Below are 25,855 nucleotides of genomic sequence, written 5' to 3'. Positions count from 1 at the left end.
GCAATAACCTCTCTGTGTGTCCAGGTCCCTGCGGGCAAGGGCACAGTGGTTTCACGATGTAGATGACTCACTCTCTCCAACTCGGGGCTCCCTGGAGGACGTTCTCCCTTGGAACCACGTTGCCCCAGCATTCCGTCACGCTGTACCTTCCTTTAACTCTCTTGGTGGCCTTTCCTGCCAGGAGATCCCTCTGCAACCACCCCAGTTTATCAGGGAAGTTCCAATGACGTGGAATCTCTAAAGGAAATGTGTGGGAATTTCTGGTCCCTTTCCTTCACGAGGCCCCTTTATTTCTGTGGCATTGTATACCTTTTCTCCCAGCCTGTCTGCAGAGAGGGGCAACCTTTGTGAGGTCACGAGGCAGTGCTGGGACATCAGTTCTCTAGGGACTCTTTGCATTACAAAGAACAAAGACCATTTGCCTCAGACCATCAGGCTGGTTCTGATGCCACCTGGACCACAAAGCAAGGCAACTGTTCAAAAGCTATCCTCTCTCTCATCCTCTCTCTCTCTTCAAGATCTACAGCTGGACTTCTCAAATGTTAAAATGTCTAGAAATTACCTGGGAATCATGTTAAAATGCAGATTCTGACCTGGGAGGTCTGTGCGGGGGCCCTGAGATCTTGCATTTCTAACGAGCTCCTGGATGACACTTTTGCCACATATCCTTGGGCCAAGCTTTGGAAACCAGAGTCTGGCTACCCAGCCAGGCATCTGGCCAAATCTGTGTCCTCAATACTTAGTATTTGTTGCCAGGTAAACAGTGGGTAGCGGGTAAAGTGTCGCTGGATGGATTAAAGAATTAATTTCTCCTAATTATAATGTTGACAATCAAAGCCAGTGTTTGAGCTCTTAGTATCTGTCAGGCGCTGTGACTTAAATCTAACTAGCGCCGTGAGAAGGACTTCTAATCATTTCTCCATTTGGCAGGCGGGAAACCCAAACCCCAGAGAGGCTGAGTGACTGTGGTGAGGGTGAAGCCAGCATGTGGACCCCAAGTCTGGGCCTTGAACATCTGTGGTATCCAGACTGTCATAGGAAGGGGGATGGGGTACCAAGTTGCAAAGGAGCATTTTCGAGTGCATTGTGGGTGCTCGGTCTTTTCTCTTATGTCACTGATGTCCTGCATCCACCTTGATGTCAACGATATAGCTCCCTAGGTAGAAAGGGTTACTGTTCTGTGCTAGGACATAGATTTCCAAGTGATCAGGAGGGGACAATCCTGGGGACCAGGGACTCTCAGTGGGGTGCTTGCAGGAACGTGGCTGAAGTGTGTGGCTGCATATGACATCGAGGGCGAGCCCACAAACTTCACCAGACTCTCTGAGGGCATGCGACCTCAGAAGAGCCAGGAACGACTGCTTTAGACAATCAGAACTGTCTCTATCAAGGGTTCTCCTGCTGGACAGAATTAATTCTTCAGAATTGCCAGGGAGAGGAAATAAGCTTGAACAGGTGGCAGGAGCTTGCTAAGACTTGTTGGCCTGGTTTTGGACTGTTGAGTCCCTGGGCACTGTGGCCCCTCTCTTCCCATCTCCATTAGATCCTGCTGACACCTTTGTGTCGCATCTCTTCTCCCCACGGGGCAGGAGCCACGTCCTATCCATCACCAATTGGAGGAAGTGTGCCTCTGTGTCTGGCACAGAGCAGGACTCTGAAATGCTAGTGGAATTGGTAGGTCTGGGTAACAGGGGCTAGAATTCTCTAGAATTCATTTCCCCAGCCGGTGGAGGCGGTCTCCTCTGCCGGGGGGAGCGGGAGAACCCGGAGGGACCAGGAGAGGAAGCTGTCGTCTTTTAGTTGGCCACGAGGCGGCGCTATTGGTCTGCACTCGGGTCCCGGCCATTGTCTCCGCCGGCTCTGCGACAACGCATTATTCAAAAGGGTGATCGCTACCAAGGGCTAGACTCACGACGTATAATGTCACACAAATGGCCGATAATGAATGGGACAGGGCAGCCGATTAGCTGCATCCCAGCCCCCTCGGACCTGCTTTTGCGTGGACGGTACCTGCAGGACCGACCCCGCCTCGCCTACGCTCTGAGGAGTCGCAGATCCTCGTGAAAAACCCACAGGTTGCTGCCAACTCTTTCCCAGGGCGACGCCTTCCTCGCTACATATGCGCATCGAGAGGCGGACGGAAAACGATCCCTCTCGCGCAGGCCGCACCAATTTCCAGCCTCACTTTTAGCTGGGCAACCGTCGATTGTGCCCTGGAGGGGTGTGCGGGGAGGTTTCGGCGAATTGGGCGGCGGCAGCCGCAGCAGCAGCGGGAGGCAAGGCCCAGGCGGGCTCGGCGGGGGGAAGAGGGGAAAGTCGCCTCCTCCGTGCGGTCCTGCGTCCCGCCGGACCTGCGTCCCCCCCTCCCGCGGGCCCCAGTCCAAGCTCGCGCCTCTAGGCGGCAGCACCGCAGCACGGAAGGCGCTCCAGAGCCAGGCCCAGGCCCGCGGGGTCGCAGCTAGTGCTGCTTTTGCCTGTGACCTCTGTGAGCACACCAGTGTGATTTGGGGCACGTGGCCTCCTGTCCTAGGCCCGGCCTCTGTTTTCCCCTCTGTAAAATGGGGACGTTAGCACCTGCTGCACCAGGTATGTGAAGGCTCTTCAGACGTTCTGACAAGCACCCTCAGGGGGAAGCACTTAGAGCATTAGGGGAAACTCAGGGCCTGGGTCTTAAGGTGCCGCGCGGGCAAATCTCTTAACCTCTCCGGGACTGAAGTGGCCGGTCTGCAGAAGATGAGGTTGGAGCGGGTGACGTTGGAGGTTTTTCCATCCTGCACCTCAACCTGTGATAAAACACGGCTATCCCGCGTACTACGCCTTCGAAGCCTCGATCTGGCAAACGATCAGAAATGATGCAAGCAAATGCATGAGCGGGCAGGTAGGGTGATCTGGATTATTCATCTCGCTTAGTTCATCTTTTCCCAGGGGGTGAAGGGTCCATGATACTTTCTTCTCCTGGCCTTCTGGTCTTACTATATATAAGCAGTCTCAGAGATCACCTCCCTCATCCCTCCGGAGCCTTCTGTAGCATCCCCAGGCAATGTCAAATCTTTCTGATTCTGCCCGGGCTCATTGCACCTGAGAACACAAAAACGATACTGTTCTTGTGCTGGTCTTGGAATTGAGTCTATTTCCCCTCCCCCAGTCTTCTTGGTCTATGTTAAGGTAAAATGGACTCTTTGTCGTGGTTGTGTGCACGTGCCTGACTCACGCTCTCTCTGCAAAGCAGGTGTCTGTAAGTTCTGCACTCTAGGCGGCTAACACAGTGCCTGGCCGGTGGTGATCAGCTGAAGAGACTCTCAGGTGAATGAATGAGGAGAGTAGATGGGAGATGGAATGGATAAATGAATGAATGGGGGAGGCATCTCTCATAACAGGGTTTCCCACTCTGTGGCAGGGTCATGGGTAAGGACGGATTTGGAGGAATCGTATCATACATTGGGCTGCCTTCTCTATAACACGGATGAAAGTAATCCTTTCTATGCTGCCCGAACAATGGATGCCAAGGTCATCCGTCTGCAATCCCAAACTCGGTCTTTTTTTTTTTTTTGTATTGTGTGTGTTCAAGTATAGACTTCATGTTCCCTTTTATTTTCCTTGAAGGTTAAACTCTTGCTTTTTTCATCTATAAAGATGTTTTAAAACCCCATCTTCAAGCTTTAAAGATTTTTCTCCCAGCAGCTAGCTATAGGTATATAAAATCCACCCACCTTACAAATGAAAATGATTGATACACATCAAAAAAGTTATCTGCATCAGATAATAAAACCCAGCTTAAGTCTCTCTTGAAATGCTCACGCTAGGAATTTAACTGAAGAGACAGGTTCCCTACCGACTCAGCGGTGGGGAGTTTAGGAGTGGGGAGGGTTCTAGGTGGAAAGGGAAACTCACATTTATGTGGGAGACATCCTAAGCACTTTATATAAGAGACATCATTTAATCCTCCCACTACAAGGAAGTTAGCACCAGCCCAAGTTTTGCAGGGGAGGGAATTCAAAGCTCTGGTGTGTTAAGCAACTTGTCCAAAGCCGCACAGGCCAGTTGGTGGTACTCGCTCCCAATTAGGTTTCTGAACACGCAGACCGCCCCCCCCCCCGACCCCAAACACACGCACTATGATCCCACCATCGTGGGACTCCGTGAAAAGAGACACTGGTAGGAAAATAACTTTATGTAGAAATTAAGTACATCTTGTGGCCGCAGACCGCTTCTGATCCCTCCTTGCCCGAGGCCGAGTCCTCGTGTACCCATGTCAGCAGCAGAGGTTCAGAGCAAGGACTGCGAAATCAGGCAGATGTGGGCTCAAATCTCAACTCCTCCACTTATCAGTTGTACAGCTTTGCACAAACTACTTAAACTAATTCTCGGTCTCTTTGTCTGTGAAATGGGGATCATGGTGTTGCCTACTTTATAGGGTTGTTTCAAAGGTTAAGAGACATAATGAGTATAAAGTATTTAGAAGGGTACCTGGGCCCAGTAGATACTAGTAAATGTTAACAGGACATGTTACTGAGGCGTGAACGGTGCTTTGACTTTTCACCCTTGGCTCTGTAGTGGACCACTCTCAGCCTCACCCGTAGCCCAAGAGAAAGTCCTCCCTTTCCTCAGGACACTTAAGTTTGGTCTTTTAGAAATGGTCTTAATAAGTATTTAAATCTGTGATGACTATTAGTATGAATGGCACCTCCTATAGTAACACAGTGCACAACGTATACAACAGCGCCCCGTGGCCCCGGATCTCTTTGGAAAAGAAAGAGAAGTACTTTTTTTTTTTTTTCCCTAAGAGGAAGAGGAAGACTTTATGCCTCTCAGGGGTGGACCGCCCTTGCCCCAGTGGGACACTGACCGGCAGATGAAGGCTCAGTCCTTTCCTAGTGGGCATGGGGGTGGAGGCTGATTTCACAGAGGGGAAAGGGGCAGGAGCAGGATCTCAGAGAAAGGTAACTGAAATTCCTGAGCCACCAAGAAGAGGAGGTGTGGGGGTTACCCAGGCAGTTGAACCTTGAGCTGGGAAGCAGTGGGAGGGTGCTGGGCGGACTGTGCCTCCGGTTCCACTGTGTCCTCGCGGCGGCCCATTTCTCTATGGGGAAGAGCTTCACTGTGCGGAAGGAGCGGTGGGTGCCGACAAAGCCCTTCTGCTCCAATGGACCACACGGGGCTTGACAGAGAGGACCAGGAGTGGCCGCCATGGTGCTTGGGAGACCAGAGACCCTTCCACGTTTCGACTGTAAAACCCTCCGATAAATTGCATTACGGTGTATCAGTTAAGAATGAGGGGTTCAGAGGCACACGTCTCTCTCCATCACTGCCTAGTTGTAAGATCTTGGGCGAGTTCCTCAGTTTCCCCATCAATAACATGAAAATGCTAACAATACCTAACCCAGTATGTTGCGGAGGCCGGATGAATTAATGCCCATAAAGTGCCTAGAATGGCATCTGGCGTGCAGTGAGTGCTCGGTAAAATGTAACCTGTTATCATTTTAGAGTTTCAAGAGAGATGGGAGGCTCCGCAAATCTCAAAGTGGGGTTTATTGCTGATCGTGGCTGACAAGGCTGAGGTGGACTTAATCGGATTTAGCAACATAGGGAAATGGGACGTTTCTTGTAAAAAATAAGATAAAATAAAATAAAAGAGAAACATGACATTTCTTGGACCAGAGAGTTAGCGAAGCAATTCACCTGCGTTGCGGGTCTCGTCATTGTTGTTGGCGTGGGTGGCGCTTCTGCAGGCCCGGGACCCCGGCTGGTCCTTGCTCAGTCGCTGTTGTGGCTGCCCTACAACGTAGTGTTGTCCCCTTACTCTCCCATCCCCACTCTTCCAGAATATGGCCCCTTCTGCCTCTGCACCTCCCTCCCCGTGGCCCTGCGAGGGGGTCTGTAGGTTGTTTTCATGGTGTAACATGACTTGGTGGGGAAAAGTCAGGGAGAAATCACAGGCAGGTAAACACGTTCCCAGAGGCTCATGGAATTATCTCCGCCATTTTGCTGGTTTGTGGTTCCCGATTCCCTTTCTAAGGGATTCGGTTTCCTGCTCCTCTTTCCTATTCCTGGACACAGGGCTCCGCAAACCTCCCGTCCCTGTCCTCAGCGACTTCTTCCCCCTGAATTCCCCTGCTGCCTGCAGATCCAAGAAGGCTCCTCCAGCGATGTCTTCGCCATCCAACGCAGAGCCTGAGGCAAAGGTGACACGCTCAAGCTTTGTGTGAGGCGCAGTCCCAGGGCAGCGAGAGCGAGGGGAAAGGGGGGTGCCACAGACAGGGGAGAACACAAAGGCAAGGGGATGCATTGCTGAGGCCACAGCGTCACAAGAGGACACCTGCTTGCTCGGTGTAAGACATCAGCTCAGAACAATCTACCCTGGGGAAGAAGGGACAGCTCCTTCTCATCTCCCGTCTCTCGTTGGCCAAAGTTGGCTCCGGAAGGGTGAACCCCTCTGCACATCTTCTGGATGTGGGGCGCAGACCCCGGCTGATGACTCACAGCACAGTGCTCCACCTGAGCCTGGACGTGGCAGGGAGCCGGAGCCTGGGTCTGCTCTGGTTGGACGTGGGTGCCGGAGCTGCTTCGGTGCCTGCTGCCGAGGGTGCGATGGAGCCTGTGTGGGACCCCAGACCTCGCTGCAGGAGAGCTGGCACAGACGAGAGGTTATGGGGACAGCGGCTGGCACTCTCCTTTGAGTAGATGGCCAGGTCGTCTTTGGGGGAGGCGGGTCAGTAGTGGCGATGTGGGTTGTGGGGCTCTGTCCTCTCTCTGATGACTCAGAGACTTCCATGGACTTCGTCTTGTGCCGTCACCATCTCAACCTGTGGCTTCCAAGGTCACTGCAATAGGGGAAATGAGGAAGGAACGAAGCTCCGGGGCTTTTTACCTCCTCCGCCATAAGGGGACACACTCGCTTCTGCCCATCTTCCATCCACCGGAAGGAGACACACTCGCTTCCGCCCATCATCCGTGTGGGGAGCTCAAAGGCCCCAGTCTGACTTCAGCTGGAGTGAGAAATGTAGAGCAGCACCTGCAGGGGTCTTGTGATCTCCGCCTGGCTCTCTGCACCCCCACCTCCTCCCGCTTCCCTCTCCGCATCCTGTACGGGAGGAGTTTACACAGGTGGGCAGTGTTTGCTGTTCACATCTGTTGGGATCCCCGGCGGCACCCCCTTTGGAACCAGCCCTGGATCAGGCTTCCTGCAGCTGCCCCTGGTCAAGGACAGCCCAGCGTGGGCACTGATTCGACCCCCTGTGTGATTGGATACCTTTAGTGGGGGACTTGGCTGGAGGGACCCCCACCCCCACCCCCAGTGTGGGCAAATTTTTCGTAAAGTTGACTTTCTGCCCTTGCAAGCGTCAGGGCGGTGTGATGGCTTCCCTCTGGCTCTGGCTCCAGCTCCCTCCCCACTTCCCTTCCTAGGTGTTTCCTCCAACAAATCTCATGCACATCTAATAGCACCTGTTCCTCAGGGAACCCAGACTAACACATACATCATGATGACGCTATAGATAATTTCCAGCCCTGCTTTAAATAGTGCACGGTATTTTTTTTTTCTATAAGTAAATATCATTTCCTGTATTTTATTTGTTTACTTTTCTAGGGATCTTTTGCTTATGTTTTTTTTTTTTTCAAATCACAAATGCACTCAATCCATTTTATTTTCCTGAAGAGGCCTCTCCAGAAGCGCTCTGATCCCTCCTGCAGCCTGGAGTAGGGGTGGGGGTGGGGTGAGGGGTGTCCCCTGGGTCTGGATGCCACATAGAAGCTAACTTTTTTTTTTTTTTTTTAGTTTTTTTAGAAGCTAAATTTTTTTTTTTTTTTTTTTTTTTTGACTCTGTAAATATTTTCAGGTAAAAAAGAACTGGAATCAGAATACCATCGGACTATTTCCACCTGAAGGTGGAAATAGTCCGATGGTATTCTGATTCCAGTTCTTTTGTGTGTGACCTTTCCTTCCCCTTTTCTTTTCTATCTGGAAGCTGGTCAGATCTTCTAATCACATGTCTTAGTGTGCGTCTTCTTTCCTTACTGTGCTGGGCACTTATGGCCCCTTTCTGTCTGAAGAGTTGGAAGTTACGAGACAGTGAATGATAAGAAGGGAGTCTCCTTCCACCCCCCATCTGCTGGCTTGTCGCTGTCTTCCCAAAAGACATTGTTGTTACCGGTTACTTGTGCACCTTCTGGAGATGGGCCGAGATGCAGGGGCGGCTTGTAGGCTGACATCACATTCCCGTTATCAACACTGCCTCAACCCCCTACCAGGTCTTTGGAAACATCCTTTTAATAGCACGACAGGATTCTAATACATGGATATACCGCGAAAAGGGTTTAATCGATTCACTCTGGTGAGGTTTTAGGCTGTGTCTACTTGTTGCATTGTGAGTAGGGCTGTGATAAGTGTGCTGTAAGTCTTTGTGGACATCTCCAATGAGTTCCTCATATTCTATTTCCTGAAGTGTGTTCACATGTTGCGTCTCGCTTCTGGATGAGACCGGACATGGTCTTGTGTGGTTTCCTATTCTTTCCTCCCCGTGGATGGTTGAGGACGGGACCCCGTTTCGCCGGTAATGAGGCATGAATGCCAGGGAACATTTGGTTGCCTTTTGCCCACACGCAGAGTACAGAAATTCCCTTCCTGCAAATCACTTTTTGCTAAAGGGAGGCTTTCTCACTCATGCCAGCTGACACCTTCAGGCCCAGCTGTCCACACAAACTCGAAGCTGTGAGCTTTGGAAGTCACGATTTCCCCGTCCCTCTCTGAGTTTCTGAAGCAACAAACCCAGCAGAAATTACACACCTTCTCCTTCTCCACAAGTCCTGAATGCATGGAGAGTTCAGATGCTTCCAGCACATTCTGCCCTCAGTGAGGCCTGATGCACACAGGAGAAACACCGCCTTACGTTGGTTGGACAGTTTCCCTCTTTAAACTATTTTTATATCTGGAAACATCCAATCCCTCTCCACCTAGGTGAGGTTTCAGAGTGTCTTGCGGTTCCTCTTGATGGTTAAATGGCCTCACAGGGGTCAAGGTCACACAGTGATTTCAGGGCAGATCTGGGTCCTGATCCTTGACCTCCCAAGCCAACCTAGAGCTGATTCCACTCGGCAACATGACAGGGCATGTTTTCAGAAAACCGAAAGAACCAGCAGAGAGTCAGAAGGAGATACTGGCGAAAAAAATGGAGGCACTGGAGTCAGGGGGACATGATTGTGAATCCCAGACACTTCTCTTCTCTGAATCTTGGGTTCCTCTTCTGCAATATGGGACTAGTGTACTACCCCTCAGTGTTGTCATGAGCATTAAAACATGGACACTAAGTCTGGGAGGCTCAGTCGGTTAAGCATCTGACTTCGGCTCAGGTCATGATCTCATGGTTCATGAGTTCGAGCCCCGCATTGGGCTCTCTGTCGTCCACAGGGAGCCTGCTTCAGATCCTCTGTCTCTTTCTCTCTCCCTGCCCCTCCCTCGATCACTTGCTACTCTCTCTCTCAATAAATATTTATTTAAAACAATTTTTTAAATGTTTATTTATTTTTGAGAGAGGGAGAGAGACAGACCGTGAGCAGGGGAGGGGCAGAGAGAGGGAGACAGAATCCAAAGCAGGCTCCAGGCTCCGAGCCATCAGCACAGAGCCCGACGTGGGGCTGAAAGTCACGGACCGTGAGATCATGACCTGAGCTCATGTCAGACACTTAACCGACTGAGCCACCGAGGTGCCCCTCAAAAATAAATATTTAAAAAATTAAAAAAAAAAAAGAAAAAACACAGACACAAACACATCGATCACAGGCTTCTGCACAGCAAGTTTCTGAGTACGCGAATAGAGCTGTCGTGTGCTGACTTGAAATGCTGTGAAGAGACGGGTCAGAGTCTCCAGAACCACGGATGGTCATGGTTAGATGGACCTCCAGGAGGACAGTCCAGATCTAGAAAGGGAAGGGGATGCTGAGGGCAGCGCCACAATTTGAATCAAGAGTCTGTCTTCCCGCTGTTGTTCTGTTTACAACCCCACTGAGACGGCCCCGCCCAGGTTCCCCATGACCTTGTCCTTAGCAGCACACAGCCTAGTGAGGAGCACCCAACTCGTGCTTGGGAAGACCAGCACGGGCAGCTTTCAGAGGCTCTGGAGAGACAGATCGGGGACAGCCCGGAGTCCGGGAGGGTGGGATGAGTCAGGGGTGCGCAGGAGGCTGACTCAGTGTGGGGGCCCAGTGACAAACTCCAGCAAGAGCTCAGGTTTGCCTGGGAACATCTCCGACAAGGCTTGGAGGCTGCTCAAGTCCTGGAACTCTTCAGCTGGGAGGGAGGGAGGTTGGATTTCATTCTGGTCAGTTACCTGTTTTATGGCGTCACAGCTCTTACGGTATCATATCTGCTCTGACCACATTAACAGCGGTAACAAGCCAGCCCCTGAGTCTCTCATGTTAAATGTTGACATTAACGTTAACATGTCAACATGTTAAATGTTTCTTTCTTACTCACACTAAGTCTTTTGCAGGGGGTCCTGGCCAGCCAGTGGCCTTCTATAGGGTTACTCAGGGTCCCGGGCTCCTTCCATGTTGGGGCTCTGCCCCCCCTCTCCGGACTCGGTGACTAGCCCCAGCTTTCTCTGGGTGAGTGGTCACCCTGGCTTTTCCTGTTTCTGGCTTCTACCCTGGCTCTGATCTCTCCACCTTGAACCTCAGCCCTGGGCCCATCCACCCCCTGCAAGGGACAGGAGGACCAGACAACCAGAAAGAATGCCTCCCCCCGTCCCTCCGCACCCTCAAATCACTCTAGTTCCTGTAGCTATGCCAGCCTTCTAGCTCGAGCAGGCCTCCACCCGAAATACCATGTCTGGAAGCTTTTCCAGCAAGAAGACAAGCCTGGCCTGTATCAGGGCTGTCCGTGTCGGATCAGAGATGGCCCGGCTGGGAACTGACCATCAGTCTGACCCACAAAGCTGACAGGGACCCGAGGGTCCCGCAGCTGCAGCCTGGGCCGGGCAGACAAGGTCCCTCCCAGGCCCGGGCCCGCGGGCAGCCTGTCCTCATGCTGGTCCCTTGTCAGCCTCGGATCCAGATAGAGCGACTCCAAGGGTGAGAACGAGAAAACAAACAGCTCCCAGCACACCGCCCGATGTTTTCCAGCTTGGAGAAAGAACGCCAGTTCAAAGGGCTGCCCTAGTTTCCAGCAACGAGCTTTCCCGCAGGGAGGTGGGAGCATGTTGTGTTGATGGAGCACAGGGGAACATCAAAAGGGATGTTTTGGAGACAGAGATGAGAGGTGGGCTTTTGATAAAGAACGTTGACTTCTTCTCTGGAAAGGAAAAATAGGAAATTTGGGATAGGAAAAGAATCAGGATGCGATAAATAATAATCGCCATTTTTTGGTCTAATCTATGCCAAGCACTTTACCTTTTCTGCCATCGAAGTCATCCACCGGAGAGCCTGTGAGGAGAGTATATTGTCGATATTTTATGGATGAGGAAACTGAAGCTGAGAGAGGTCCCGTAACTTGAGCGAGGTCACACGGCTGTAAGGGGTTGAGCTAGGAGAGAAACACAGGACTTTGCTGATGGCAAAGCTGATTTCTGCCCTGCTGTTTCACAGTCCTGGATTCCAGATTTTTCTGCCATGATAGCAAAGTCCCTGCCATCCCCGCTTAGACTTTACCATCTGGGGTATTTGTGCCCCAAACCATCTTGCATTGCTTCTCAGTTAAGGCTCACAAACATCGTATGAAAAGGGCATGATTATTTTCCAAGTTTTTTGAGGGGGAACAAACCCAGAGACGTTAAGTAACTTGTCCAAGGTCCTGGGGCCCGTAGGTGGTAGGAAGAGCACTGGAATGCCCCCGTCTGACCCCGAACCAGGGCTTGTTCCTCTCCGCCGGGGGGCTGGCACGCTACAGCTCCTGGGCCGGATCGGGCTGGCCGCCTCTTCTTGTAAGGGTCGCGAGCCCCCCCCTTTTTCTTTACATTTTTAAGAATTGTTGGGGCGCCTGGGTGGCTCAGTCGGTTAAGCGTCCGACTTCAGCTCAGGTCACGATCTCGCGGTCCGCGAGTTCGAGCCCCGCGTCGGGCTCTGGGCTGATGGCTCAGAGCCTGGAGCCTGCTTCCGATTCTGTGTCTCCCTCTCTCTCTGCCCCTCCCCCGTTCATGCTCTGTCTCTCTCTGTCTCAAAAATAAATAAATGTTAAAAAAAAAAATAGAATTGTTGTTACATTTTAAATGATTATAAAAAGTCAAAAGAAAAATGCTATTTGGTGACATGTGAAACTTATACAGATTAACATTTTAGTGTCTGTCTATAAAAAGGTTTTATTGGAACACAGCGATTTCTGTTGTTTCCTTGCTGTCTACAGCTGCTTTTCTACTCCCGTGGCTGAGTTGAGTCATTGTGATAGAGATCGTGTGGCCGGTAAAGCCTCAAGTATTTACTATCTGGCCTTTTACAGGAAGAGCCTGCTGTCCTCTGCTCTGCCTCGTCGTGTGGAAGAAGACAAAAGGGGGGCATCGCCACTGACTACAGAGAGCAGGGCGTCCAGTCTCCGTCTTGCAGGAGGAGCTGGGCCAGGCTGAAGGGAACATTGGCCTCTTTCCTGTTGATGGTACACAGCAGGCTCATCCTCCAGAGATGCCTCCCGGGAGCGCCCAGCGGGGGCAGCTCTGAGGTTGCCGGCATGGCCCAGCACATGGCCAACGCAGGGAATCAGGTGCCTGGGGACTCAGGGGCCGCCTCAAGGTAAGGGACAGGCAGGAAGGCGGTGAGAGGGCCTAGGACCTAGGGGGGACCAGAGTGTGCATGTGCTGAGTTGGCAGGAGTTGGGGGTGAGGTGGGTCGGGGCCGGCAGATGGCCCACGAGGCTGACTTTGGGTGGGTGATGGGGTTGTGGAGCAGACGTCACACTTTGTCCTCATGCTGACGGAGGAGGACAGGCTGACCATCAAGGCTTTAAGTCCAGTTGTAGAGCGTTCCGGAAGCTTTGGCCCCATGCCTGCAGACGGGTCGCTGGCCCGCACCAGGGCGTGGTGATCTGAACTTGGCCCCCGTCAGTCTCTGGCGGGGAGGGCTGTGAGCACTGCAGGGCACGGGTCATGCCGGGGCTCTGTCCTGCCCTTCTTTCGTGTGCTGGAAGGATGTGCCACACGTATTTCCTCTGACCTTCTAGGAGGGCTGAAGACGAAACGTCCCTTGCCCTCTGTGGAAGGGGACCTTTTCATTCCTGTAAAAGATTGAGACTCTGGGTATAATGAGTGACGAAAATCCCCACGAAAAAGTAAGAGTGAGGCTGGCGTCTGAGGGAGGAGACCATGCTCTTGGAGCTGGAGGAGCTGGAAGGGAGGGGGGGATGCCTGCCACCCACAGCACATCCCCTCGAGCAGGGTGCCGTGGGCACAGGAGGGGTCCAAGGGTCTGGGAGCTTTGAAATCTGGTCCTGTTCCTTGGCAGGGCTTAGAGAGAAGGCGGAGCGGGAAGGCAGGCGAGAAGGTTAGAAGAGGGGACCCCAGGTCTTGGGGGGGCTCGTGCTGTTCAAGGTGTCTTAGTGCCCAGGTTGTTCAGGGACAGCCCCAGACTGGAAGAGGCCCCCTGCTCTCTGGGAGCTGCCCGGGGCTCTGGGATTGTGTGCATCTTACAGTGTGGACGAGCCCCACGGTGAGCAGGAGGGAGTGTGCCACGGCCCCACGCGGTAGGGGCACAGAGTGCAAACTAGGCTGCGTGCAAAGAGTGGAAGAGTGGCATTTCCTAAGCGTCTGAATCTTTGGACTGACGGTCGTGTGTGCTACACAGGGGGAGTGCTCAGCACAGCTCAGCAAACACAGGACACTCGTGCTTGCTCCTCCCTCCCCATTTTCCTCCTCCCCCTCCGCCCCTCCCCCTGCTTCCCCTCCCCCCTCCTACTCCTCCCTCTCCTCTTCCTTCCCCTCTCCCTCCTCCCCATTCTCCCCTTCCCCTCCTCCCCCTCCTCCCCTTCCTCCCCCTCCCTCCTCTTCTTCCCCTCTTCTCTCTCCCCCTCCTCCCCTCCTTCTCTCCTCTCCCTCCTCCTCTTTCTTCCTCTCCTCCTCATTATTTATTTATTTAATTAAATAATTATTTATTTATTTATTTTGAGAGAGAGAGAGAGAGAGCAGAGGAGGGGCAGAGAGAGAGGGAGAGACAGAATCCCAAGCAGAGCCCGATGGGGGCTTGATGTCATGAACCGTGAGATCATGACCTGAGCCCAAATCAAGAGTCGAACGCTTAACTGAGCCACCCTGGCCCCCCCCCCCGCCCTTGTTTTCATCATGATGATAAGACAAGGCTAAGTTTTGACACCCAGTTTTCCTGATGATGTGACTCCTTATAAATCAACAGCTATTAAGAACTTTCTAGGTGCTCAGTTCTTTGGTCGGTCCTGCTGGGGAGAGCTAAATACAGACACGGTTTTGGGGCACAGCAGAAACTCTGGAGACCGGAACAGTGAGGAGTGACACAGAGAGTGTAGAATTGTGCGCCATAACCTAAGAAGCGGCTGTCACAGGAGGGACGGGTCCATGGGGGCTGGGGCAGATTCTCAGCATCAGGGACTGAAGAAAAAAGCCAGAGATCACCAAGTGCAGCTCCCTTATCTTATAGGTGAGGAAACTGAGGCCCAGAGACGCCCAGAAGGGCCTGGTGACTGGCCTGAGGTCACACAGTAACTTGGTGATAAAGGTAGAACTTGAGTATAATTGTCTGGATATTAGACTGTGATGCCAGTTAAACTAATAATGGAGATCATGGTCAACATGTACGGAACACGCCCTGTGTGTCATCCATCATGCAAAGCACTTTATTTGAATCGCTTTACGTGACTCTTCTGTGACTGCCCGTGCTTATGGACACAAGCCTGCTTTCCTGAGCAGGAGCCTGGCCGGCTGACCCCAGCCAGCCTGTGTGGGCGAATCTCCCTTCACTCCAACCTCTGCAGTCTTCACTTGTGTCAACTGTGAGCGTTTCCTTGCATACCCTCCTTCTTCCCCACGTCCCCCTTCATCCCAGTTTACTCTCCCTTTTTCAGCCACTGCCACCTGGGGTTGGGATTCTCCTTGGAAGCCTGTCTGCCACGACTTGGCACTTGGTCCCAAAGGATGTGTGGGACGCTGGTGGGAGGGTGAGTGAATGGTGCCTCCATACCAAGTGGGAAGGGGAGAGCCGAGGGCATGGGTGGGAGCCTACGGGGCCCCTGGGAGCTCGGTGGAGCACCCATTGTTCCCTGTTCATCATCTGCTGCTCCCCAGGTTTATTGAGCAGCATTGGCCGAGGGCCGGCAGGTAGGGCAGAGGGGCAATGGCACGAATGAGTATAAAGCAACGTAGAGAGTGTGTAGAACCGTGGGGAGGCACACTGGGCATGAGAGACGATGGTTATTCCCACCCATGGCCATCAGGGATGGTTTCTCATGGGATCCCTTCTGGGTCTGGAAGGCGGGGAGGTTGAATGTGTGCAGAGATGGTGGGAAAAGGAATCCATGCCCAGGGGGTTATGAGAGCGTGTGTAAGGTGAGAGAGAAGTTGAGAGGCAAGAAGGAAGACCGGGGGGCCGGCTTAAGTGTGAATAGACAGAAGGCATCTGTGGGGTGGGGGTGGTAACAGGGACCTCTAACCCTTACCGAGCACCTGCGACACGCCAGACTCGCTTCTGAGAGCTTTCAGTGCCGCGACTCGTGTTTTCCACGCAACATCACCCCACTTTACCACTGAGGAGACTGGGACACAGAGACGTGAAGTACCAGCCTAAGGTCACACAGCCCGGAAGCAGTAGCTCGGGAGTCAAATCTGCCAGGCCGGGTTTTGGCCTGTTTGACTCCGCTGCCTCTTGAGCGGACTGGAAGGGAACGGAGAGCGGGGGGCGAAGGGGAAAAAGGAACTTTGACCTGTGTCGAGGAACTTTGACCAATTCTCAGATGGCCAGCAGATAGATCTTCTCATCCACAAAATGCCTGGCCTGTTGTTGGAACCACGAGCTCACCTGTGTCCCCGAGGGGACGCTCCCAGCTTGCAGCCCTGGAATAAGTCAGGTGGGGTCTCCAGGGCCCGTGGGGCAGGGATGCCTGCAAGATTCTTCTGGGTCTCAGAGATCTTCCAGAAATGCAGTATCTGATGTAGCAACAGCCTTCCTCCCCCTGGTCATCCCTAGGCCCCTGAGTGTCTCCTTTTGTTTACGATTACTGAAGGCATTTGCATGAAAACAGGGTTTTCTTAGTCTTCTGAGGGTTCCGCTTCCTGCTGCCGGTTCTTACCTGAAGCCATAATTCTCCATTTGTGGCTCAATAACCATCTCCCGGGTGGCTAATTATGGGCCATATGCTCCTGGGGCTGGTGTGCTGGAGAGGCAGACTGGCCTGCTCGGTGTCCGTCTCCTGCACTTCTCTCTCTGTTGGACTTGCTGGCTCAAACCTGTCCCCCACAGCGTGTCCCCAGGGCCCCGCGAGACTGTTTTCCTCCTCAGGTGGTGTTCCGTTTTGCAGACGACCCCGGCTGGGCTTAACTGGGCCTTCACTAGTCTGCCTGCCAGCATCTCGGTGTTGACCAGTTGGCAAAAAACCAACAGAAGGGCAGATGACGTCTGCTGTTTAAACCCCCTCCAGGTCGGGTGATGAAGTGGAAAGAGCTCTGGCCTGGGATCAGGGGAAGTGGAGAGCTCCTGGCTTTGTTGGGAAATTGCTGTTATGACTTTGGAGAAATCTCTTTACCCTTCTGGTTCTTCGTTTTTTCCTTATGTAAAGGAGTGATTTCGGTTCGATCCGTGGTTTCTAACCTGATTCCTAGGTGTCTGAAAAGATAGTGATGGGCGCAGGGGGGCCTTAAAAACAGCTTTGAACTCCCTCTAACCACTAGCTCCTAGAGAGAAGGGATCGCTGCCTATTCACTGAGTCTCCGTTATCTAGGACACTGTTTGGCACAGAAGGTGCGGACAATGAATGTTTGTTGGAATATGAAGGCCTTTCAGAAAGCCCAACAAAAATTGTCCTTTGGTGCTGACGAACCTGGGCAGGCTAACAGAAACCTTGGATTCTTTAATGACCAGCATGACATTAAAGATGAACTACTCATTTTTTTTTTTTGTCTCTGCATAACTGCCTCTAACTTAAGCAGGGAAGGAATCTGTGGGAGCCAAGGCATCTGAGAACACAGGTGATTTCAGCGGTCAAGGTGGGAGGTGCGATCGGTCGAGCTGAGGTGATGTGACTGCCCAACTCACCTCATTTTCAAACACTGCACACTATCTAGCTCTCTTAGGCTTCCATGGACTTTGTCCCCACCAAGACTATCACAGACTTGGGGATTTCTCCAAAAACAGGAAGGAAATTTGGATTCCAGGCAGCCAAAACATGACAAAGGACCACTGTGCCTGTAACCCTGGTCCTGTCGCAGTTAACTGGATCTCTGCTCCGTAGCCGGTGGGTGGCTTTGACGAAGGGAATGAGAAAACAAACTTATGTCTGCATTTTGATGTAGAAAAATGTCTGTGTGCCCGCAGTCTATGTGAAAGAAATTATAACGGGATGCTTGTGGATGAAGATGGGCTTATCTCTCGTCTACAAAGCTGGGGTGTTCCACCAAGGTAAGTAAAGACATTCCTCTGTTGAGACACAGACACAGGTGCTAAGGGAGACTCACCTTTTCTGTATCTCTAGTTGTTCTGGGGGAGCTCCAGGGACCAGTCTTGTCTGGCTCCCCATCTCACCGGGCCGCATAGTCCCAAACTGGTTTACTTCACTGGGATTTTGTGAGCTCAAGTGAGATCCTGGGTTCGAACGTTATCTCTAACCTTAAATGTGCTCATGTTGCCAATAACAGTCCACAACAATGCCAGTGATAACCAATATCTGTCTTGGTGTTTATCTGGACAGTGTGGGTTGGCAGCCGTCCACGAGGAAACACCTTCCCTTTTCCTTCTTCTCGCTGGCGTTCTTTGCATTCCTTTGATCTGTGCAGTGGACATACATCATTTACAGCTGTCCGATAACCTTTTGGATAGTCTCGCTACCTCTTAACTATTTTTAACATTATGACTTCCGCCTTTGCATGGAAGAACCCAGAAAATTTGCGTCCCGAGGATTGCTTTGAGCCAGGATAACGGCAGAGGACCTAGGCCCCTGTAGTTAGGTGAACTTCTCTGAGACTTGGAATCAGAAATATGAGGTCCTTGTCCAGAAAGTGTGGAGCTATTTGGTTGTTTGGGGGCAGCAGTGGTGGAATTTCTGGCTGCTAGTTGTGGTCGTGGTAACTGCTCCATAGTGATGTTTGTTAGAGAATCCTCACAGGGGTGTTTGGACTCGGCAGAGTCAGATTCCATTTTTACTCTTCTCAAAGATATTCTGAGCTATTGGGTACGTTTCATATGTTCCTTTCCTGCTTACAGTAGGCAGGCTGTTTGCAGCTAAAAATCCTTCCCAGTGTTGGAATTGCATGTGGAATGGGTTCCAAAAGTTGCAGAACCTATGCTGTGTATAGAAGGGGCTTAGCGGAGGTGGTCAGGCATCAGGAGGCAAGGATTCACCCAAGGTCAGCTAGAGACAGGATGGCCTCGTGTTCCTGTTGGCAAATCCACATCAGCTGCGCCCTACACGGCTAACCTTTGCCAGCTCATCCTTGGGACACTGACCTCTGCCAGTGGAAGCGGCAGGGTTGAGGGCAGTAGTTTGGGCGTCTCCTTTGTCGCTTTGACTCCTGCGGATACCCTTGCCCTCAGGGTCTTTGCTTCTATCCCTTCATGGAGGCTAGTTGTGAGATCAATAATGATTTTACCTTTTCACAAGTAGATGTTACAAGTTTCACAAGTTGAAAATGTGTAGAAAGGTAAAGACTAATGGTGGAAACAAGTGACGGAGGGAGGCATAAAGATGGAGAGAGAGAGAGAGAGGGAGAGAGAAAATGACAAATAAGAAAGAGAGGGAGAGACAAAGACGCAAAAAGTGAGAGAGATGGAAAAAGGGCCTTGTCTATGTCAGGAATAGTCCCTGGTGAGTTGGCTTCTGTGGTAACCAGCCTCTGTGACGGCCTCCATGAGCCCCGTTTCTGGTTTTTCACTCCCCATGTAGTTCTTTTTCACGTTGTATCGGGCTGGCCTGTGTGACAAATAGAGGATGGTGGAAGTCACAGTGGTGATTCCCAAGGCTAGGTCATAGAATACATTGTCGCTTCTGCCTTGGCCTCTTGGATGGTTCTCTCTGCAGGAAGCCAGCCGCCATGTTGGAAGGACACTAACACGGCTCCGTGGAGAGCCCGCATGAAGAGAAACCAACTTGGCAGTTGCGACTTGCTGGCCCCGGGAGCGAGCCTCCTGGGAAGTGAGTCTTGTGGCCTCAGTCCATCACTGACATGGCTGGACACCAGCTGGTACCTGGCAGCAATCACCTGAGAGAGCCTGAGCCAGAGGCGCCCCACCAGGCCACGCTTGCTCCTTGATCTGAAGAGCTGAGGGAGCTAATGAGTGATTACTGTTGTTTTGAGCCATCGAATGTCAGGTTATTTGCCACGCAGCACTAGATACTCAATATAGTTCCCTTGCTGCCCTTCCTTTTGGTAAAAATGCTCTGGAGTCTGAGGTAGGGGCAGACAATGGACGTGTTCGGGAACCTCTCATCTTCTTCCATGGGTGTTATTGTTCTGCTTCGTAGACTCACTCATTCGTCACTTAGTAGAAATTCCTCTTGGGCTCTGGTAGATAACGGAACATTATTTCTGTTTCTCCGTATTATTGCACCTTTAATTCTCCTGGGTCTATTTTCATAAGCATTTCAATGGGAAGGTGGATAAAGATGAATCCCAAGCTGTTATCTTGCTGTTCTCTTAGCCAGGGAATCAAAAATCTATAACTGTTTCTACGGTTTTGCTTTTGCATTCCATCACTGCACATTTTTGAGCACATATTTCCAAACCATTTTTTTCTTGCTCGTTTCTTCATTTATTTATTAGTCACATGTACCATTGGATTGTTTTATCATACAGTTAGAAAGCCTGCGTAAAATATGCATTTAGAAAGTATGAGAGAAAAATACATAGAAATTCTAATATTTTCTTTTTTCTGCTTAAATGGTTGTCTTGGGCACCGCTGGTCAATGTGTCCCTTCTCCCACTTTGGACACCACTGGTCTCCCATACGGTTAGCTTTTTATGTTCATGTATTGCCTGTATGTTATTTAAGGGAAGAGGTTTTACTTTATTTATCTTTTCCAAGATTATAGGGTTCCTGCTTCATTCAGGCTTCTTTTTAAAAAATTTTTTAAACATTTTTATTTATTTTTGAGAGACAGAGTGTGAGCGGGGGTGGGGCAGAGAGAGAGGGAGACACAGACTCCGAAGCAGGCTCTAGGCTCTGAGCTGTCAGCACGGAGCCTGAGGCGGGGCTCGAACTCACGGACCGTGAGATCATGACCTGAGCTGAAGTTGGATGCTCAACTGACTGATCCACCCAGGCGCCCCCATTCATGCTTCTGAAAAGAAAGAATAATAAATGAATGAAGGCATGAATGGACGAATACGTAAAGACATGACCGAATCGTGGGATTTAATCTTCTCCAGGTTACAGAGCCCCTCTCTGCCACATTTGCTGAGAACAGCCTCTGTGCTAAGTACACCCTTGGAGGACAGGTCTGGATTTCTTTCTTTCTTTCTTTCTTTCTTTCTTTCTTTCTTTCTTTCTTTCTTTCTGTTTTTATTTATTTTTTTGAAGGAGAGCGAGAGAGAGAGAGCATGAGCAGGGGAGGAGCAGAGAGAGAGAGGGAGACACAGGATCCGAAGCGGGCTCCAGGCTCTGAGCTGTCAGCACAGAACCCGATGCGGGGCTCGAACTCACAAACTGGGAGATCATGACCTGAGCCGAAGTTGGACGCTTAACCGACTGAGCCACCCAGGTGTCCCTGGACTTACTTCTAAGACAAATTGTGTTCTGTTTTCCCTGTCCATCCCAACCCATACTGTGCCATACACAGGCCCCCAAATCACACCCCCGCACACCATAGTTTTCTCCCTTTCCTTCAAGCTGTCTTCCAGGCCCGGCTCTCTGGCAAATAGCCATCACCAGCGAAGACCTTTCTAGTGAGTACATACGTGGGGGAGGATTTTCCTGGCCCTTAACTAGCTTGCCTCACCAGGACTCAGGCTGTCTGGGTTTCTGTCTTCTAACATTTCCTGGGGCCAAGGAGCTGTGGCAGACACAATTATAACCAGTCCGTCAGGTCTCTTCATTTGGCTGGGCATCTCTCTTCCGCATCCGTCGGCTTAGATCCTCATCCCCATTTATGCCTTCCGAGTGACCCAGTGAGTTAGAGTCAATGTTGCTGCTTCCCTGCTGCAGCCCCATTCTCCACTGCACTGGCTCTTCTGGCCTGGGGTTGTGCAAGCGACTGGGCACGTGGAAGAAGGCGCAAAGGGCCAGCTTCTCTGGGAGCACAGCTGGCTTTGTTCTCTCCGTGTGCACGTGCGCGCGCATGCATTCAGAGAGTTACGAGAAGGATGTACTTAGCGGGAATTAGAAAGTCTTAGTTTGAACTCTGATCCCTGGATTCTTTGTTGTTGGGCCTTGGCCAAGACAGCTCATTCGGGACCAATGGATGGGAGTCTTTGGGGACATACCTGGGGACATACAATCACAACGGAGTCTTGTGCTGGACATGCTCCTGGCCGCCCTGAACTTTTGAATGCTGGGACGATCTCGGTTAGGCCCCCAAATCTCAGTGGTTGGAAACAACAAAATTTATTTCTCACTAATGTCTCTGTGTCCATCATGGGATATCTGGGGGTCTGCTTCGCTCTGAGACTCAGGCTGCCCTAGGGGCCACCAACCGCCAGGACAGAGAAGAGAGAGCGCAGACAAATCACACAGTGCCACCAATTTTCACAGATGTTTCAGTCACTTCTGCTCCTGTTTCGATGACCAGAGCAAATCACAGGGGATGGCGGCTTTCCAGGAGGGGCTAAGATGTACCATATTACCACATGACCAGAAGGGAAAACTGTGAAATATGTGAACAGTGCTCGTGACAGTCCATATCCTTTCCTTCTTCTGGAACCTTTCCTGGTTTCCGAATTCTGCACTTCTAAGATGGAAGTCAGAAACTCACCGTGGTGGACAGGATAATACTCCACACAAAGATGTCCATGTCTTAATCCCCAGAACCCGTGAGGATGTCCTCTATGACAGAAGGGGCTTTGCAGGTGTGATTAAATTAGGGGGCTTGAGATGGGAAGATTATCTGGGATTATCCCGGTGGGCCTGATGTAACCACAGGGATCCCTATAAGGAAAGAGGGAGGCGGGAGAAGCAGAGTCAGAGATGTGAGGATGAACACAGAGGTTGGAGCGATTGCTGTAAAGAGGCTTGTGGGCCCAGGAATGCAGGCAGCTGGGTTCTAAAGAAGCTGGAAGAGTGGAGGCTGGGTGGCGGTCGTGGGGCTCTAGAGTGACTATCGCTCGCTCCAGAGAAGTGACACGGGCACATCTCTACCAGAAGGCTGAACTGGGGGGGTGGGATAACATAGTTCACTTTGCTTTTATGATTACATGGAATCATTTCCCTCTTTTGCCCCATTGAAGACATACTTGGATTGCTTACCCAACACAGGATCAACAACCCCCTTTGGCCTACGTGGTAATGCCTCCGAGAGTTTCACCAACGTCATGACTTCGGATTCAGAGCATGGTGCCACGAGTTCACCAGGACTGGGCTGCCCCTACTGATGAGTATTTCAGTGTCTTTTGCTACGTGACACCCAGCGACATACGGCAACGGCATTTATCCCGTGTTCACCGGCCTTCCCGGGGACTGGGTGTACGATGGCCAGGCTGATCTGGGCTGCGCTCCGCTGGAGGTTCTGGTTCAGCCTGAGGGTCGGGCTCAGGTCCAGGTTCTGGGCCGGAGAGACGGCAGCTCCCGCAGGGATGCTCGGGTCACGGTGGATCACCGGAGCACAGAAGCCAGCCCGATGGCAGCCAGGCTCACTTTGTCTCTGCTCCTGTTATGACAGCTAACACCCCATGGACTAGGGCAGGGCACGCGGTTAAGCTGAAGCCGGGGTGTGGCAAAGAGGGGGATGCAGGGCTGGCACTGGGGGTGCCAAGAGCTGGTCCTAATTCAACTGTCACAATAGAGAAGGAAGTGTAGGCTCGGGGAAATTCAGGTTATTTTCCTGGATCTCATGGTAAGTCAGTCGTATGGGTTGAGGCCACTTCTCTATTCGTTACCCTACGTTGCCAGCACGGCAGGCTCACGGAAACTTCCGGCAGGTAACCTTCTGTGCACTACCCCCTCCTCTTGCTCTGGCCTTGTCTTTCTGTTTTGGGAGGCTTGTCTGTTTCCAAACTGCAGCGCGTCACCAGCTCAGCTGTCTGTCCATCCCTCTGGGGGAATGCTCTTTCTGTCTCCGATGAACTCCATACCCCTGGCTCGGATGATGTGTCTCTCTTGGGGCCTTTGTCTACTCCTCTGTAAAGAGATATAGTTGTCTGTCACATGATGAGGGGTGGCAGCGGAATTGCTTTGCTAGCAATTTGCAGGCCGTTCAAGCCCCTCTTCTGTGGCATGGAGCCCTGCTGGCCCTCAAGTGCTGGGGCGATGGTGTGGCCAGGAACACGGGCCGTGCGTCAGGCACATTCAGAGCAGGGGACTGTCTGTGAGGCAGGGGCCGGTCCTGCTCTGAAGACCCCAGACCGCCCAGACCCAACACGGGGGTCGGGTGTCATGGGGTGACCCTGTAAGTGGAGGCTGGTGTGGGGCAGGGGGGTCTGGAGGGATCGTGGGGACCGGGTGGCTGAGGATATTCTTGTCACCAGATGTAGTTCACTTGCATAAGCGTTTCTTGAGCCCGGCAATGTGCCAGCACCTCGGCCAGGAACTGAGCCCTTAGGACACAGGAGAGACAGTTCCTGCCCTCAGGAGGCTTCGGGGCTAGTAGGGGGAGCTGAGGACATTAAATGAACGGTTGCGTTCTTCAAATGTGGCAAGAACCATGCAAACGAGAGAAGAGTTGTTTGAGCATACTCTAACTATTTTTTTTTTTAATTTTTTTTTTCAACGTTTATTTATTTTTGGGACAGAGAGAGACAGAGCATGAACGAGGGAGGGGCAGAGAGAGAGGGAGACACAGAATCGGAAACAGGCTCCAGGCTCTGAGCCATCAGCCCAGAGCCTGACGCGGGGCTCGAACTCACGGACCGCGAGATTGTGACCTGGCTGAAGTCGGACGCTTAACCGACTGCGCCACCCAGGCGCCCCTATTTTTTTTAAGTTTATTTATTTTGAGAGAGAGAGAGAGAGAGAGAGAGAGAGCAAGCAGGGGAGGGGAGGGGCAGAGAGAGGGAGAAAGAGAGTCCCAAGCAGGCTCTGCATTATCAATACAGAGCCCCATGTGGGGCTCTAACTCACGAGCCGTGAGATCTTGACCTGAGCTGAAATCAAGAGTCGGATGCTCAACCGACTGAGCCCCCTGGGCGCCCCAACAGCTGCATTCTTCAAGCGTGGCAAGAACCGTGCAGACGAGGGCAAGGTTGTCGGGGGTACCCTAAACAGCTTTGGGGCTTGTCTGAAAGGGGTAAGTGATACTTTACCTGTCTTGCTGCAAATAACGAATCCCTGTGTTGCATGGGAACTCTTATTCCCCGCTTGTCGTGTTTCCGTAGGGGGAAAGGGAAATCCTACTTCCCAGGAGGGAAAGATTTGGGAGGAGCACTGCTGGCACCTTCCTCCATACCTACGACCCACTCGTCTCTCCCCAGGAAGGAGAAGGGATTCTGATCCGATTAGTGACTCTGGGGACCTGAGTGGGGTCCAGAGTTCCTGGTGTTGTAGGATCTCTGATGAGAACTGGAGCCTGTTTGAGACCTGAGGTTCAAGGAAGTGAGGGGACTTGGCCTCCTTTGTCCCCTGGGTGTGGCAGAGACCAGAGGCATGGCCATCGCTCTTGAGGCTGTGTCCGCACAAAGGGAAAGCCTGGTGGCAGGGTCCAGTTAGCGGCTGTGGTAATGACCGCGGCAGAGGTGGGCAAGGAGCAGGCAGAGCGGGGAGGGGCTGAATCAAGGCAAGGCCCCCGCGGTAATGGATGGGAATTCCAGAACTATCCAAAGGGATGGAACCTAAGGGAGGAGGGGTAGGTGGTAGGCTCAGGTTCCCGGCTCTGGTGAACGGGTGGGGTGATGCTCGCACCTGTTGCCTTGAGAGGGCGCCGCGATCACTCAGGTTTGGACCTGAAGAAGTCATGACCCTGGATTTGGGTTCTCCTTGAGCGGCCATGAAAACATCTCACCAGGAGATGCTAGAACACGATTTACCAAGTGGGGGACCTTCGGTCTCCTGAATCTCCTGGATTCTCCTGAATCCAGCCCGTCGGTGTTGTTTAACTGATTTTTAAAAGCTCCGACTTAGCTGGAGAAAGCACAAAGTGAAAGATTATAAGGGAAAATCTGGATTTCGATGTTTTCTTTAAAAAGAAAAAAGAATCAGGAATCCTTGGGCTCACCTTCTTCGAGAAAAAGTATTCCTCAGTTTCCTCGAAACGTGTCACTGGCAGGGGCACTTTGCAGTTTACAAAGTGCACGGCTTGTCCTCGCAAAGCGTGCGGTGTGCCCCCCGTCCGCCCCAGCTCGTCTGTCCACACGCTTCTCATCGCCCTCCCTCTGTGGGCAGCGGGGCAGGAGAATCGGGGTCCCGGGGCTCTGAGCGGTTTAGGTTGAGCTCACAGCCGGGAGTGGGGGCCTGGCCCCCAGCTCCGGCCCCCCGGACCCCCATTCTCAGCTCTAGTCTTCGTTTCCTTTCCATTGCCTTCCATTTGCCAGTCAGTTATAAATAGCTCAAAGAAGATTTTATTTCCAGCTTCCAAGTGACATGTGCTGTCAGCAACACCACAAAACACTTCATTGATGTTTTT

The 25,855-nt window shown here is 51.9% G+C and overlaps 1 long non-coding RNA gene across 1 annotated transcript; it reads left to right on the top strand.

Annotated features, from left to right (window-relative positions):
* The first annotated feature begins 300 nt into the window (after window positions 1-300).
* Window positions 301-23,998, top strand: LOC123585423. The gene is made up of 5 exons (XR_006706154.1): window positions 301-2,878; window positions 12,425-12,711; window positions 17,470-17,553; window positions 21,838-22,115; window positions 22,558-23,998. It is a non-coding gene; the product is annotated as an uncharacterized LOC123585423 (long non-coding RNA).
* Window positions 23,999-25,855: the final 1,857 nt, after the last annotated feature.

The sequence above is a fragment of the Leopardus geoffroyi genome, chromosome C3, assembly GCF_018350155.1.
Source record: "Leopardus geoffroyi isolate Oge1 chromosome C3, O.geoffroyi_Oge1_pat1.0, whole genome shotgun sequence".
NCBI lineage: Eukaryota > Metazoa > Chordata > Mammalia > Carnivora > Felidae > Leopardus > Leopardus geoffroyi.
The sequence above is the reverse complement of the archived record's forward strand: the minus strand, read 5'-3'. Positions and strand labels throughout refer to the sequence as shown.